General features: G+C 40.1%; 1 long non-coding RNA gene across 2 annotated transcripts; it reads left to right on the top strand.

Moving 5' to 3' along the window:
• The first annotated feature begins 1102 nt into the window (after positions 1-1102).
• Positions 1103-16636, top strand: LOC120760827 (uncharacterized). 2 transcript variants are annotated; one of them, XR_005703480.2, is made up of 4 exons: positions 1103-1184; positions 2719-2837; positions 11193-11282; positions 16425-16636. It is a non-coding gene; the product is annotated as an uncharacterized LOC120760827 (long non-coding RNA). The 2 variants fall into 2 exon arrangements; XR_005703479.2 differs by lacking the exons at positions 11193-11282; positions 16425-16636 and adding an exon at positions 3845-4381.
• The last annotated feature ends 1413 nt before the right edge of the window (positions 16637-18049 follow it).

Here is an 18049-nt window from a genome sequence, read left to right on the forward strand (position 1 = left end):
AAAAGCCATTAAAAAGCATTTTAGCACTTTGGAAACCAAGAGACCACATTAGAAAGTTTAAGTGGACTAATTACTTGAATTACATTTCGTTACAAACCTAAGCTGGGCTTTTACAGCCCTGTATTTCAGTCCTTGCTGTTTCTTGCTAATGAAGTTAGCTATAAAATAAACAGGATGATGCTCTGGTTTTTACTGACCTGGCAAACATAAAGACTTTTTACGGCTCAGAGCAGGGGCAGAATGCAGGGGGTGAGCACTGGAGTTAACAAGCTCTGTGAAAACTTGTGTTCTCCAAGATGTGGGGAGAAGCAATATTTGTGCATATCACAAAAATTTGGCTCAGCTCACAGTCAAACACGTGTGCCCCCCAATCCAGCAAATATGCAGGTCATGTTTTGGCACTTGTCCTGATGCCAGATGTGTGACAACAGTAAAAACAGGATTGATGTGATCTCTTAGCAGTCAGCATAAGGAAGGTTTAGTAGGATGAAGAGCTGGGGCATTTGAGTTCACTGTGTCTGATAGAGCAGACCGGGGAAGGGAGCTCTCTTTATCTGAAGTGGCAATCCTGTGATATTACATTCTCTCACAGCACTGTGAATCACTGTGCCTGATCACAGGGTCAGGTAAATAGAGCCACAGCACTAAAATCTGCTCCTCAAAGTGTAGCTCTGCTTATGTCCAGTGGTGTCCTCCCAAATTCCAGGCAGAAAAATTCTTTGTACTATCATAAACAGCAAAATGGCTGCAGGGAGTACAGGGTCCTTTTGCTTGGAATAAAGGATCTCATTTGACAGGTTTGGAGGATTTTTAAAAACACAGTGATCTTAGCCTTCAGCTACCAGATGCAAGCAGTGTAAAAATTAATTCTGTCCATTAATGGGTTGATCACCACTGATGGGTATTTACTACCCACAGTGCTGAAACACAGGTTTCAAGAACATCAGGATCTTTTTGCTCCAGTCTTCCCACAGAAAGGGTAAGCCTGCTAATTGCTGGGTGGTATTTGTGTCCTACCCTGCCCAACAAGGTTCAGCTGGATGATTAGAGTGATTAAAAAACAAAAAGCATGACCTGATAGAAACTGCTACAATCATTAGAAGTGTTGGTGTGGCACAAAAGAAATCTGCAGAGGAAAATCTGACTGAACTGGCTTTTAGGGAATCCCTAAAAGAAATTCAAAGGTGATTATCTGATTGTGATTCATCTGATTTGATCACAATTACATTTATTTAACTATTGTTTTTAAAAAAGCCCAGGAAATTGCTGAGCCCATACTCTATTCACCATACTTAGAGATTTCTGTGCATTGGAGTGTTTGTTCTTAACTGAGAAGTTTTTCTGGGACCTGTTCGAGGATGGCTGTTTTCAATGACACAGAAGTAGAACTGAGGTTCAGAGCATTTGCTTTTGTTTTCTTTTGCTGATCTTAACCCTAAACCCTCCTACTATTTCATAGAGCCAATATGAGATTGGTTATTTAGGGCAGACAGAGACAATGTCACAAGAGAAACAGTCACCAAAAAAACTTGTCTTGAATAGAGAAATTAACTTAGAGAGCAGCGATAATTGTTCATCTTCCAGTAAGTTTGGGGAATCGAGACCATGAAATTAAATCTTGAATTTATAGGCAGCCCAGATGAAAGGTCTAAATTTTTTTATTAAAAATAAATAAAGAGAAATTTTATTTCACAGTCTCTCTGGATAGATGATTTCAGCTTAGGAAGCTATCCAAGACTTAATGCATCTTGCATTCTTTGTGAAAGGACATTTGCTCAGGACAGGCTGCTCGTAGGAAGAGAAGTAAAGCAAGAGAATGGCCCTTTTAGAATATTACAAGAATGTTGTGCAGAAATTATCAGAGAGATTAATATGTGGATGGCTGTAAAAATGCATTTAAATGTGATTTTTCTTCCTCAGACAGCAATGCATAGCATACACCAAACCAGCTGTGTTCTGGTGTTCATTATCTGCACAGTTAATTTAGTTCAAATGCAGGCAGGAAAAGTAACTCCAAAACTCTCCAGGGACAGTAAAAAAAAGAAAAAAGAAGTGTTGTATATTGTACATTCACCAAAGAAGTAGATACCACCTGGAGCAAGGTGACTTTTTGCCTCATGATCATGTTGGAGTTGGATTAGGAGGAGGTGTCTTTGGAAAGGTTTGCCAGTTACAGAGATGGAATTTTCCTCAAGACGTCAGCTTGACGATAATTGATCACTGTAAATGTCCTAACAGGGTAAAACAAGACAGTAAAAGGTTTTGGGTTAAACACCACCATATATCCTGCAGTGAGTTCCCTCCCCACCAGTGCCCAGCTGGGATGGGAGGGCACTGTTTGTGTTTTGAGGCCTCTCTTCTGAGTCTCTGTAAGTATGAAGTTCTGAGTGAGAGTTTTGGCTTCAGGGCTGAACGAGCCTTTCCAGACACACCAAAGCTGTGTCTTGTCCTTGCTTTCAGCTGAGAGAAATTGATGCTCTTGTCTCAAATTCAGGATTTTGAGTTCTCAACAGCAATGACCTCCAAGGACATCTTTCTAGCATGAAATTACCAGAAGGGATGGTCCTTGGGATGCTGCTCCTGGAAGTACCATTTTAATGAGCAGGTCATTCGAGGACTGGCAAGTTGCAGCTTGTTTGAAAAGAGAGTTGAACTAGACACTGAGAAGTTCAGAGGTTTAAGTTCAATTTCTAATTTTTGCAATTTTTTTTATTCCAGGAAAGCGGTTGCCACTTAAACTCAGATAAGCAGCTCAGCAACCTGACGATGTGTCTGGACACTTCAGAGGAATGTGAAAAAGAAATAAACGCCTCAAAGTGAAAACTTTTGCCCTGCAGGTAAAAAAAATAAGAGTTGGATGAAACATAAGCTTTAAGGCTTTAGAGCTGATTTGTTTTTTCTCAATACTTTTCATTTAAGCACTAATTTTTCTTTTCAGCCCTTGCAATGTTAATCCACTATTAAATGGGTTAAAGAGGCACCAAAAAATTCATGTCAGACTTTGTAACTGCCAAAATAAGACTCTCAGAAAGTGTTTTGAGGAGCAAGAAATCTAATTAGTTCATTGGTTAATGAAGTAAATCAAAGGAGATTGGCTATGGAACCAATCTCATTCATTGCTTTCACTAACTCCTAAACCAGGGTGGGATGTTTCTCTTCATGGCCTGGTCACAGCACTGTCCTATGATCATGTTTGGAACTGTTTTCCCGTATCTGTGCTGAATTGATTTTTTTTTTTTTTTTTTTTTTAAATGGATATTGCTCATTTGCTGCCATTTTACATTTCTGATAAATAAGAGTTTGAACCAATCTTCAGGGTAAATAATTTTCTCATCTAGGCAAGCTTAAAGAGGCAGTAGTGCAACTGAGTCCAAAAGAGGATGGGGCTCAATTCCATCTGAAACAGTCCTTGTTCAGCCAGTGATCTCCCATCCCAGGAACTGGAACAGCCACTCACCTCCCCAGCAGCACTGACAGAGAATTATGGACAAAATGGTAGTGACAGGACAAGGGAAACAGCTTTAAACTGAAAGAGGTCAAGTTTAGGTGGGATGTTATGAGTAAATTCCTCCCTGTGAGGGTGGTCAGGCCCTGGCAGAGATTTCCCAGAGAAGCTGTGGCTGCCTCATCCCTGGAAGTGTCCAAGGCCAGGTTGGACGGGGCTTGGAGCAACCTGGGATAGTGGAAGGTGTCCCTGCCCATGGCAGGGGGTGGAATGAGATGATCTTTAAGGTCTTTTCTAACCCAAATAATTCAGTGACTCCGGTGATTCTATGGTTATGAATCTCTTGTATCTTTTAGTGGAAAAGCTGCCCAAGCTGGTATCACTGATTTTATCTTTCAGCACAACTGTGCTGTGGGAAAAGGGAGTCAGGACTTGGCTGAACCAGCTGCTACCTGGCACTGCATCTGTTCCAGTGGATGAAAGAGGAAGCCCAAGATGATGGATATGGCAGCAACCACATCACTGCTTGTGGAATAAAATAGGCAGCTGCAGCATAGAGTGGTATAAACACAACACTTAAAAAGGACCTTTGATCCCTTTTTAGCAAGAGATGCTTCCCAAACACTTGGAACAAAATCCTATCAAGCCTGAGCTAAATTTTGGTGCTTGGGAGCAAACCTTTGTATCACAAGGTCTGAGTTTGGGTCTGAATAGAGCCGTGGGGAGGATATTAGTGGGCAATTTTTATACAGAAATGACAAGCACACTGGAAATTTTGCAGCCTGGCCTCCAGAGAATTCATCAGATTTAAGTATTACTGCAGCATTGCATTTGAGTGAAAGGGCAAAGAGAAGGAGCATTTATCTTATCAGAATATTGACTTTCTTGCAATATTGTTGTTCTGCTTTCTGGGGATATAATAACACCAAGTCGTGTTTGCATAGCAACAAGGTAAAGGTTTCTTTTTTAAATGTGTGATTCCACTCTGAAAAAGAAAACCTAACACCATGGCAACACACAGTGATTCCTCCATCAAATATACTCTCAAAAAATGCTTTGCTAGATTTAGGAATCATTATTAAAAAGAAGAGAGATATTAACAAGGTTTCTTTCAGGTTTTGCAGGTTTTTTTGGATTTTTTTAATATATATATATTAACAGGCATTATTACCTCCACCTTATTTATTAGCACAGTATATCTGCACAGACTCCCACAATATTCTTCCTGCTAACCCTCCTGCTCTTTTACCATCTGTCACTTCACTTCCAAGAGTAAAACTGAATTAATTTTCTTTTAAGCCTGCTAAAATACTATTAAAAGCAGACAAGTTCCACCCATGTGAGCTTTTAGTTAAAAAGCATGTGCAAGCCTTTATGAACATACCCAGCAATAAAGTAGACAATATGTGCACATCTGCACCAGGAACAGCAGTTTCTCCACTGGATCAGTAGGTGCTTCACCTTTCCTTGCAATCTGTGTGACTGCAGAGAGTCTGTGCCTCACTTTGGGAACTGGAGATAGGAACTGCTGAGAAATACCAGACCTTGCAAAAGCTTGGATCTCCTTCCAAGTGACTGACTTCAGAAGGCAGCAAGACCAGTGGCTTTCAGACATTTCAGATGAAAAAATATTCCAGAGAATCTCCAAATGGACCAAAAAAAAAAAAAAAAAAAAAAAAAAAAAAAAAAAAAAAAAAAAAAAAAAAAAATTATATATATATATATACACACACACACACACACATATCAAAAAGCAACTCTTTATGGCTTTATTTTAATAAATTTAAATAAAAATCCTTAAAAACACCTTATTTAGTTAAACTTTAATAGCAAACTAGTAACACATTCAACTAGAGGAGAAGTTTTTCTCTTCTTTAGCATGCATTTCTCCCCTCTATTTGCCTGTGCATAGAGGTGACTGAACCTCTTTATTTAAAGAGCTTCTTGTTAATTAAAAACACCTCAGGAACCCTGAAAACCTGGGATAGTGGAAGGTGTCCCTGCCCATGGCAGTGGGGTTGGAATGAAATTATCTCTAAGGTCCCTTCCAACCCAAACCATTCCATGATTCTATGAATTATCGCCTGGCTGATTTTGGGCTGCTGCCGTCTCCCTTTGAATGTCACTGGCTGGATGTCACTAATTTTAGATTTTGATCAGCCCTGATGGGGAATCAGACAGACAAGTGCAAAGCAGGACTGATGAAGAGGGGTTTCAGCAGTGACCTCTCTGACTAATTACTCACAAATGTGATCTCCCTCCAAGTGTTTGCCACAGTCTGAAGGTCAGAGCCTCCCTGATGGAGACAGGTCACACCCCAGCCAGGTTTTCATGATGATTTTGCAATCAGTTCCAGCTTCACATCTGATGCTGCAATCAGATCCATCCTGCCTGCTGAATTTTGATCATTTTTACTGACAAGTAATGCAAGGGAGCAAAATCCAAAGAAAGCAAATTAAAAAAAAAAAAGGCCCTGCCTAGAGCAGAATTTCCAGGCCTTTCAAAAGACAGAACCATGGTTCTGAGATTTCCTTTGCCTCCTTCTCCCTTCTCTGACAGTCTTGGCTTTGAATTACGGACAAGAGAAAACAGAGAAAAGAAAAAGGAAATAAGGCAAGAAAATTTAATTTCTCTGAAGCTAATCAAGCCATGCAGGCAACATGTCACACGAGGTGATCATAAATAACTCTGGTTTTTAATGTAATCCACTTAGAAAGATCTTTTATAGACCATTCATGTTGCATGAGGCAATTGTTCCTCTGGTAGGTATAGCTGTAAATTCACATGTGGTGGAAGAAAAATGACGGAACTATCTCTAATAATGAACAGATTAATTGGCAGTTTCAGCCCCCACATGTATCTGTGATCAATACTTCCAGCCAAGACTGAGCTGGCAACACCTCCAATCAAATAACATTGGACAAGGCCAATCAGTGCTGAAGTTTCAGGTTTTGTACTCAGCTATTGTCAGGAATTCTGAAAAGTCAGAAGAAAATTCCTCTCCATGTAAACTTCTCAAGCAGAAGGCAATTCCACAGCTTTATCCAAAGCTGTATTAGCATTTGAATGCACCTTTTGCAACTGTTTAATGCCCCAGAATTCACATTTCCTTTAAAATGAAAGATTTGCCACATTTCCAGAGGGAATATTTCTACAGGGATCAGATAAAAAACACTGTTTGATATAACACCTGGCCTTTTACTGCAAAAACGTTTGCATCAAAGTGCTGCATATTCAGTACATTTGTAAATTTTAATCATTGAGTTTTTCCTGTGCTGAAAGTTTTATTCATCTAAAAGAAAAAATGAGCGTGGGAGTTACAAGGAGGATTTAGTCTGTCTTCTGAGTCTCAGCTGGAAAATATCATTTGAGATTTTTAGGAGAAACTGCTCTTCCAGAAAGATTTAATTCTGTGATGTATTGCTTCATTTCCCTGCCTCTGTCTTTAGGTGTGAGCCATCTTCCTCTCCTCCACTTAAACCAAACAGGACAAAACAGTTTTCCTTTTATATATACAAATATATACATGAATATATACAGATATTTACACTCGACCTAGTCGCCCCTGATTCACGTTGTAAAGCAACAGAGAGAAATCTGCACTTTCAGGCTGAAATTTAGCTGAACTCTTTTGCACAATGACTTTAAACCAGGATCCGTTGCAGGTCATTGCACCTCTCTGACAAAAAGTGTTCCAAAAACATGTGGAGGTAGCACTCAAGGACATGGTTCAATGGTGAACATGATTGACAGTTGGATATCATGATCCCAAAGGTCTTTTCCAACCTCAATTATCCTATGATTCCAAGAAAAATGAAACCAGATTCCAGATCACTTTTTATTCAATGGCAGGATATTGAATCCATTTAGTAGGATGAATGTGCCTGGGGAAAGGATAGATGGACAGAAAGCCATTTACAGTGGTCTTGGGAGGAATTTTGGCTTGCATAAATCTTCTGCATAAAGGACTCCTGTTGTGTTATGGTAAAAAAAAAAAAAGTGAAATTTGAAACAGGAGTAGAAAGGTTAGAATTATATGAGTTGCTTTGCCTCCTTACTTTATCCTGTGCCACTTCAGTCAAATTAATCTCCTATAGGGAATGATGGATTTTAGGCAAGTTTTTAGCTAGGTTTGAGGCTGGGGTTAGGATTAGGGTCCTGGGACAGGGTTGGGCCAGGAAGGTCTCTGAGCAGTACCCCTGAAAAGTAGTGCTGGCCTAGAGCAATCCATGTGTCCTACCCAAAGGGAAAAGGCACAAGACAAGGTGAGTGAAGGGTGAACCAATACAGGACCGAATTTCTTTTCTTTCTATCTCAAACTAATACCTGGTCCACCCTAGGATATGTATTTTCTTTCAGGAGACACTGTTGATTCTTTGCTGTAAATCAATCAAACTCCTTCTTTCTTTCCCACAGAATAAAGATAACTTCTTATTTCAGGGTAGTTAATGGATGTTCTTAACTATCCTGCTTTTCCATGATAAATTACCTCCTTAAATCTTCTTTCTACATCAGTTGCCCATTCTCAAGACAATATTGGGACTTTTTGGGTGCCACTGTTTCAAGGAGCTGTGTGCATTTCGCTCCTGAGAGTGGAAGTGTGGCAGCTGCTTCAGCTGTTGCCATCTCGATGCAGAATGTGTATTTATAAATCTATAAATATACCAAAGGGTGCTAATAAAGCCCAGCAGAAACCTGGATTCACAAATTCTTTGGAAAAACAGGAAAACAAAACAAAACAAAATTGAGGCGTTCTTTCAAAGCACACAAAAATATAATATTTCTGCATTTGGGAGAAGCCAGTTTAAAACGCAGCTCCCATCCAAAACTGGTGCCTAAGTGTGTTGTGATCTGCCTGACACCCTGTAAATAACCGGAGCACTTCTTTTCTGTTTTTCTCTGCTACCAGGTTGTGCAGTTCAGCTCTGCCATGACCTGCCTTTTAATTTCCAAACAAACAAGGTCAACAAAGCTGGCAGCAGGTAGTTAAGTCAGTATAATAGGGTTTTGATTGCTTTCCTACGCCAGGAGAGAATACAGGCAGACATGTACATTATACTTCTGAGTGAAAGCACAAAAACTATTTCAAGGTTTTCATTAATTGCATTTATCTTTAAAGACAGGAATACCAAGTGATGTTTAAGTAAATAATGAGACCTTAACTTCACACACTGAGCTGCAATAAACAAGCAGCCAGCACTAGGGCCTGCTAAAAAGAGATTTTTTTTTTTTTTTTAGTGGTTTGGATGACTCCTGTGTTTCTTCTGAACCCAAATATTTGCAGAATAATGCCTTGCTTTGGCGCTGCAATTAAAAGGTAACTTATTAATTAAAAGGTGAAAGTAACTTATTCTGCAGGAAGGACAGGGAAGACTCCCTTCCTGCCTACATCTGACTCCACACTTGGTATTGGCTACAATCCTATTTTAAACATGACTAGGAATACCTAGATATTCCTCCTAAGCAGAGCATTAGTTCTTTAATCTAAATTCCTGAGTCCCACTGATGCTCCCACTGAGTCTCTCCAATGCTATGATCTACAGAAGAATCACATCCACACTGACGTGAGGTGGCTTTGTTTGTATTTATTCCACTTCATTCAATGCAAAACATCTGCTAGGATGGCTGCCCCATCCCTGGAAGTGTTCCAGAGCTTGGAGCAACCTGAAGCAGTGGAAGATGTCTCTGCCTGTGGCAGGTGGGTAGAACTAGATGGTCTTTAAGGTTCATCCAACTCATTCTGTGATTCTCAAATAAATACAATATAAGTGAAATAAATAACAGTGATGGAGGATCTTCCTGTGGGTGATTTAAAAAAAAAAAAAAAAAAACAAAAAAAACCACCACACAACAACAACAACAAAAAGCACCAAACAAATGAAGCAGACACTTTGCAATATGGTTTTGTGGACATGTGGTATTTGATCAAGGGTTGGGCTTCATGATCTTGGAAGTTTTTCTCAACCTCAAATGATTCTATGATCTCTTAATTTCTTTTGTTTCAAAAATTAATTTTTCCTCATCTTAAGCTTGCCTTTGGCTTTATTTCTGTATTTTTCAAGACTATGAGGACTATTCAAATCTTAGTGAGTTGGTATCTACTGGTTGCAAGATCACAAAGAAATATTTAGGTTCAGGTTCTATTTTGCACCATTCAAATTTCAAACTCTTCCACTGTTCTTCTTTCAGCTGGATTCTTGTCTGATACAGAGTGGGGAAGAAGTTAGAGGGCTGGAAAAAGCAGATGAAACAATTTCTGCTTTAGCTGTTGCTCCTTTCTTGCTTCATAACCTCGAGCAAAAGGTTTCATCTCCCTGTGACTCAGTTTCTGCTCGTTGTAGCACAAGTTCTGCACAGTATGAACTATTTTCTGTAATTCTACAGCAGGCAGAGGAGTAATATCCCATTCCCACATCAAGCCTCCAGATATGACACCATGGTGAATAATAGTGTGAGAGAAATCAGCTCCAAACCTTTTTTTTTTTTTTTTAAGAAAAAAGCTCCAATACCTCCTTCTCGTTTGTTTCTGCAGTTTAGGAAACATACGCTCCACAGTGCACTGAGCTATTTCTAATATGCCCAGCTGTGCAGGTTGATAGGCAAGAGATAAAACCATGCTGCTAATGAAAAACAGCTGCTCATTAGTCAGGAGAAAACTGGTTAGGGTGTTTAGAGATACAATTATTTTTACTGTTCTTGTCCCTTTTACGCTTATACAGAAATTATATTATTATCAAATCATGCTAGACAGCGTCTCAGGTTGAACATTTTAAAAATGAATGTGGTTCATTAAAAACATGATGAATATTTAAGCAGGATTACAGAGCATAATGAACTTCCTTTAACTTTTTTTTTTTTTTAAGCAGAAAAAGCCCAATAAATTTGCTAATATTTTACTGGTTAATGTTGCAATTAGGTGTGCAGCATCTTTTCCCAGCTTTCTGAGCATCTCTCTTTTAACGCTGACTCTGAATTTAAGTCTGAGGCACAGGGCTGAAAACTGTGATTTTTTTAATTTTGAACATTAATCAGATTGGTACCTGAAGTCACTCACATAAGCAGTCACCTCATTAGCAAGAAACCCCTAACAAACAAAAGGAAATTAAGCCAAATGCTCAGTACCTCAAAAGTAAAACAGGACTGAAGCCTCATCCTCTGAACTGCCATTTTTGTGATCTTATCCTAACAAAATTAATGACAATTTCTCAACTGCAAAACATTTTAATCTTTAAGATTCTTCTAATTTGGTACAGAAAAAAAAGCTGAGAAAACTAAGTAGAGAATAATGATTAAATATTGTTATTTCTAAATATTCCTTTTAAAATTCCTTTATAAATCTAATTATTTCATTGCCAGAGCCACATTTACTTAAGGTCTGGACCTTTATCCCAGGAGATTTTTTGGAATCTTTTTGCCTTGAGCAGAGTGGGCTCAGCACTTCTGAACCTGCTCTGATCAGACAATCTTTAGCTTAATTTACTCAGCAAGGAAAAGCAGCAAGGTGAAAGAGAAAAATAAAGGAGAGGGATTGAAGATCTGCCTGAGAGCAGTGGTGGAGTCACAGCCCCTGGAGGGTTTTAAAAGATGTGTTTAGGTTGCACTTAGGGACATGGTTTAGTGGCAGGTTGGCAGTGCTTGATGATCAAGTGGGCTTGGTGATCTTGGAGAGATTTTCTAAGCTTAGTGAATTTATGTCTCTAAAAGTCTCTGTGGCCAAATATTTCTCCTGTGCTCTCTCCCTCTCCAGACTTACAGATGGAAGGCAGGGATATCCCAAGACATAATTTTACAGACTCAGATATCCACTGGATGACTCAGCAGAAATCTCCTAAATGAGGTAAGCCGGACTTAAAATATCCTTATAAAAACACTTTACACCAATTTTTATTATCTGATGCCAAAAAAGCCACTTCTTTCCCTCCTCCCCACCCCTCCCCCCCCCAATGATGCATTTGGGGAATTATTTCACTGACACATCTTGAAGAGGAAAAAAATTGTCATTTCCAAATTATCTCCAATAGCAAATCAACACATCTGGAAAGATGCAGAACTTCCCTCTTTGCTGGCAAGATCAGAACTGGAAATAATTCCACTGTAATGCTAATTCATTTATCTGGAACATTTGGAATTTACCAATAAATGTCTGCTGTAGAGAAGGAGTGAGGAACTGTATCATGAACAAAGTTCACTGCTAATAAATGTCTTGAGGCAAATCCTATTTTATCCCTTATATTGCAGGTAAAATAAATAAGAGAAATTATCTGAACTTACTCAGAATCCCAACCCTAGGACAAAGTCTTTGTGCAAGATGTTCTGCAGTCATTAATTGAAAAGAAGGTTACAGTCCTGGGTGTTTTATAGACTGAGTAGTTAATAAAAGAAAAATGAGTAGAGATGGGGACCGGGGAAGGATGAGAAGTTAATGTTTATCCAGAGACAAAAGATTTATAATGTGCTGACAAGCTCTTTGTATCAAATGTTTTGAGTCTCATAAGAGTGAAGTATTTTGAGGCCCAAAGCAACTGCTTTTGAAGTGTGGAGGGAGAGTAATTTCCCCCAAACAAAGGCCTAAATCTGGGATTTAGAAATAGAAGAAGGCACAAATCTGGGATGGAAAGTGGCATCTGTGTGGCATTATTGGGTTTCACCTTGGCTGTGACTCACATGAGCTCTGTGTCCCCAAGTGTTTGATGCATCACTGGCATTTCTTTATGTGGCTGAACTTCTGTTCTTTGGGATCACCTCAGTAAAGTCCTGGGGCTTTTTCACAAATGTCACCCGTCTGCTGTTGCAGGGTGGCCAATGGAACAATCCAGCTGCCCTGGGACTGAAAATGCGTGTTCAGGATCTATCCTCTCCATTATTACACAATCCTGCTTTAGTAGAAACACAGATAAGAATTGTTTGCATGTACCTGTGCAGCACACAAACCATCCACATCTACCTCTGCTTATGTTAAATATTTCTATCAGAGTAAAACATGCCCCACCCCCCCCCAAAAAAAAAAAAAAAAAAGTCCTATTGGACTCACTCAGTATTGCAAACCTCACCTGCACATGCCAGTTGAGAACCTGGGACTCTGCCCAGAGGAAACCACGCTGTGGTTGCTGTTCGTTTTCCCTCTGATTGTTGTCTCTGTTCTCTGCTCCCAGATCAGGTGTCAGGCGAGTTATTCAGTCTTTCACTTCATGTGCACAGCAGGCCCCAGGGCTGGCACCCTCCTCACACTGGAAAAGAAGTCCCACAGGCCAGCAGCACATGGTGAATCAGACACCAGAGGATGCTTTGGATTGGGGTCACATGTTAGTCAGAGCAACAAAAAATAAATAGATGAGCATAATTTTGCATTATATCAGCACAAGCTACAATAGCTCAGAGTGGGGAGCTGATTATTGCTCTGCTACTTACTGAAAAATGTCATGCTATTTATAGTGCTGAATAAATAACAAATTGCAATCATCCACTCCAGACCCATTCAGTGTTGCTCTCCAGGTGGTCTCCTCTTGTGTCCCTGCACTGTAGCCTAAAGTGGTCAGACACCATGCTGAAAGCTTGGCACATCCATGGCAAATTGGAAAGACAAAACAATTAATTTTGCTAACTCCTGGTCTCCATGGGAAAGGAGGCTCAATCCCGGCTTTGCAGAATCATGCTGCTGCGACAGGTTCTTTTCCCCTTTCAAATGGGAGTGATAAACTTTACAGCATTCAAGAAAATTAATAGCATCCTACTCTGATTAAACACTGCCAACAACCTAAATCACCCAATTAAAAACCAGAAGGGGGCTAGAAGAATTCTACAAAGGGACTTTTAACAAAGTTGTGTAATAATGGGACAAGGGGAATGGCTTCAAGGCAAAGAGAGCAGGTTTAGATTGGATATTAAAGAGAAAATTTTCCTATGAAAGTGGTGAGGCCCTGGCACAGGTTGTCCAGAGATGGTGTGGCTGCCCCATTCCTGGAACTTTCCAGGCCAGGTTGGATGGGGCTTAGAGGAACCTGGGACTGTGGAAGGCATCCCTGCCCATGGAAGGGATGTGGAACTGGGTTTCTTTAAGGATTTCTTCCAGCCCAAATCATTCTGTGGATCCCCTGCACAAACATATTGTGGGCATATTTAAATATTTATTTTTGCAAATTCATAACTTGATAAAGTAGGGGGCTGCAATTCTCTGTACAGTTTCACTGCTGGTTTAGTTGTGGGACTTTCAGGAGTTTTGCGACTCAGCTGCTTTCCCCCTTTTCTGTTCTGCATTCCTCTGTCCCAGGTGTTGCATCAGGGCTCTGTCTTAGTAACTCGAGTCTATCTTGGAATAACATATTGACTCACCTAGACGTTTGGCAACTTTCAAATTACTCAAGTTGGTTTTTGTTAGTGCTCTGAGGGTTGTAGTCAGTTCATCTCAAGCTGCAGCAAGCCCTTGGGGATGCTGGGAATGCAGACTGAGAATGAAAGGGAAGGTACCAGACTCTCTAATATTTCAGGGAAATCAGCAGTGAAAGATGGGACAAAAATCCTGGAGAGGAAATAAATGTACCAAAAGTAGGAGTTGATAGTAGGAAAAATGATTAGACCCTGGAGAAAAGCTGGCAAAGCTCTGTTATTTGCTCTCTTCTGTTTTGCCTTGCCAGAGATGAATTTTCATAGGTCATGAACGCTATCAGGAAAGGAAAAAAAATCTTAACTTAGGCTAAAATAACCTTAGAGAGCAGGTAATCTGGGTTTTCACTCCATCAAGCAGCTAAAATTCAACCTGCTGTTTCCCACAGGCAATATCTGGAGCTGTTAAATTGAATTCAGATTTGCTAGATTGGTACCAGGATTACCGGCCTGTTTTTTATTTTCCAGAAAGACTTATATTACTTTTCTCTATTCATCTCTCTACACAAGTCACTGTCCAAAGGGGGAGGAAGTACAGTAACTTCTTTGCTCTTCACATGATGTTATGTGGAAATTTCCTCTTAAAAAATAACTTTACTATTACAAGGAAATAGTATGCCTCAATAAGGCTTTTTCAATAATCACATTTGTAGGCAAGAAAAGATCAGAGGTGGAAAGAGAAAGTAAGAAGAGCGTAAGTTAAAATCCCTGGATTGTTTGTTTATTTACATGTGTAGAATTTTGAACATATCAACTGAAGTCTCTATGAAAGAACATAACCTGATTTGTAGAAGAAGTAGGTTTTTTGCAAGAAAGGACTGCTAAATGAAGCTATCAATAGAAATCTTCTTTTCCCGGGTGGATTATATTCTATATTTGTGCTCCCAGAAAGGGAACAGAGTAAACCAATCTCCACAAGCACACTTCAAACAAATGGGTTTTCAATCTGGTTTTAAATACTCGCTCCTTGGGTAAAGTAAAACCGTCTTGAATTGTAAAATGTGGGCATTGAAAAAGAAATTTCCTTTCTCCAGTAGTGGTTTTTATATAGGAATGTAAATGAAAGGCCAAGAAAGAGGAGTTTGAATACAGATCCCTGGTTTTTGTATACTGTGACGGACTGGAGTGCCCACTGTGTAAACAGTTCCTCACAGCAGTGCAAGGTCACTTGGCTGAAATGCCTGAATTTTACCTTCAAAAGAAACTTAGGGCTAAAGCCCCGGGAGGAAAAACAGGTAGGGGAACAAATCTAGGCAGTTTTGATGAAAATATTATTTCTTTAGGCAGTGAGTCATGGAATTCTCATTGGAATATCTTTGACTATTGATGTGCACTTAATAAGGATTCAGTGACAAGATCCATGGGACCAGAGAAAATGGCTGCTAATCTGAATTAATGTTTTTATTTTATTGTTTTCCCCAGGGAAGCCCAGGTTGTCTCTCTAGTACTCAGAAGAGTTACTTCTGCCAGGTTCTTTAGCAAAGTGGGAACTTTTCACCCTAAAGCTGTCACTTGGGGTAAATCTTCCTGGAGCAGCTGCTTTTATCTCTCTCTACTGTTTTGCACAACTCTTTCCTTTGCAATTAGTCCACAGTGGTCTCCAAAATAAATTAATTTGGGTTATGATTCCTGCCTCACCCCAGCTGTGAGATGGGAAGAGGAGCTTGATACATCTCACATTTTCCTCCAGATCTCCCAAGTGCTGCAGGAAGGAGGTGTCTCACACCAGTCCCTTCCTTCCTTCCAGACCTGCTCCACTCCTCCATAAGGAAGTAAAAATGCATCTCTAGGAAAGAGGCTTTTTCCCTTATAGGACCAGAAGAGGAATTCTTGTTAAACCTTTCTGGATTGCACTTCAGTTGCCCTCAGAAACAGGGGCATTTTGGTTGCCTTGAGACTCATTCAGTCTGAGTAAACCAGCTGAAGGTGCTGTTGTGAGGATTTTTGCAACTAGGAGACCCAACCCCACCTATGGAGAAATTGCTCTTCTTCCTCAGGAGAAGAGATTTTAATGGAATCATAGAATGGTTTGAGTTGGAAGGGAGCTTAAAAATCATTCAGGTCCAACACCCTGACATGGGCAAGGACACCTTCCCAGGTTGCTCCAAGCCCTATCCACGCTGGCCTTGAACACTTCCAGGGATGGCAGACACAGCTTCTCTGGGCAGCCTGTGCCAGTGCCTCACCACTCTCATAATAAGGAATTTCTTCCTAATGCCAAATCTACATCTGCCCTTATTCTGCTCATTTTCAACACAAAAATTATCTTTTGCCAAAATTATGTAAATAATAGTGGCATTTTAAACACTTTATGAGTGTCTGCCCAACATTGTCCATTTCTGGAGAGCAATGCTCCCTATACCAGCACCATCAAAACCTTGACCAAAAGGACTATGACAGATAACAAAGAGTTATGAAAGATGTAAGAAAGAAGCCCACACCAGTGCCAGTGACATTTCCCTGTTGGATAGTTTAGGAAGAAGCCTTCACTTTGAAACTAAATCTAATTGGAGTTTGTCTGGGATTCAGCTCTCCTACTGACTTAACAAGCTGCTGGAAAGTCTAATAAATATTGACATGATACTTTTCTCTTTGGCAGGGCCTTCTGAGGACTCCACTTTGTAGCTCAACGATGCCTCCCTGTGTTGCCTGTGTCACAATATAAAGGGAAAAAAACCCATGGTCAGCATCCACTTCTACATGGAAATTTAATGAGTATATTTCTAAGTATCCTCCAGCCAGTTCAGCTGAAGGAGTCATGAACTTGATTCCAAGAAAAAAGGACTTCTAACCCCATTTCACAATGGGTATCAGGTACCTGGCTTTGGCTTTACCCTCCCAAAAGGGCAGGACATGGTGTAAATTGCAGTTAATAATTGCAATGGTTGTCCTTTTGTTAGTGCCTGCTTACTTAATATGATTCCTCTTTCATCATTCCATTACAATTAAAAGTTAAGTTAACCTTGGTGACAGAACAAGAGAATTCTTGTTGCTTCTGTGTGTGTCTCAAGGACTGGAAAGAGAGTTGACCAAAGCAGGGAGACAGCAGGGAGTCAGCAGGGAGACAGTTTTGAACTTGAGCTTTATTTACTGATACTTTTGGAAAACAGACTTTGTTTTGAACTCGAGCTTTCTTTACTGATGCTTTGGAAGGTATAAAATACAGCCACAAATAAATCCATAGGTAAGAAGTTTAAACTCTCAGCTAAAGACTATTCATTGTCTTTAACCAGTCAGTTTAACAGGCTGATAAAAGTTCACAGCATAACAAGAGAGAATAAGTAGAATGAAATTGGGGTGAGGGACAGCATAGAAGAAAAACACAGTCTATAACTTAGGTGAAGTTTTAGGGAGAACAAAAAGAATAATCACTGGCCATTTTACAAGATCTTGGTAATTCCCCTCCTCTGGTTTCATTTGTGTCCTGAACTCCGCACTCATGTTTATTTTTTCATTTGTGTACGTGCCAAGGCTTCTCTCAGCCCCACACCACCAGGTCATGCCAGCTCTGAAGGAAATAAAGGATTCTTCAGAAACCACTGGAAGGGGATGTGATCTGCAATTTGACAATCACAGATTTGTGGCCATGTATTCCCTTCTGGTGGATTGCAAATGGCTTTTGCAGGAATTGATGTCTTTGCAGATGGGGGATGCTGCATCAGTGGGATGAAGGAAAACTGGCCAAGCACATTTGGGTAGAGGGAATTTGCCCAGAGTGTTTGTGCACTTTTCATCCCTGGAAGTGTCCAAGGCCAGGTTGGATAGGGCTCTGAGCATCTTAATCCAGAGGAAGGTGTCCCTGCCTGTGGCAGGGCGTTGGAACTAAATGATCTTAAAGGTCCCTTCCAATTCAAACCATTCTGCCATTCTAGGACAAAAGGAGTTAAACTGCAAGACATTAGCTCTGCAGTTGTGATATTATTTCTCTGCTCTTTCATGTACCAAAGAGCTTTGGAGCCCAAAACTAGTACTGTGTGTCTGTTTCCACCTGCCAGAGTAGGACCAAGCAACACTGAGTGGAATCATGCTGCTGAACTTCCACAGTTTTTAGGTGACACAATTGAGCGTTGCTTCTCCTCCACAGGATGTGTGAGGATGGTACAACCTCTGATGACAGAGAATGTACAATCACACAGATGGGCAAATCTCTCAGGGTTTTTCTGGGGGTAAAATAAGGAGAAAAATTCAATCCAGAGGGGGTGTTTGTTTGTTTGTTCATTTTTA

This window comes from Hirundo rustica, chromosome 1, assembly GCF_015227805.2.
Source record: "Hirundo rustica isolate bHirRus1 chromosome 1, bHirRus1.pri.v3, whole genome shotgun sequence".
In the NCBI taxonomy this organism is placed as follows: domain Eukaryota; kingdom Metazoa; phylum Chordata; class Aves; order Passeriformes; family Hirundinidae; genus Hirundo; species Hirundo rustica.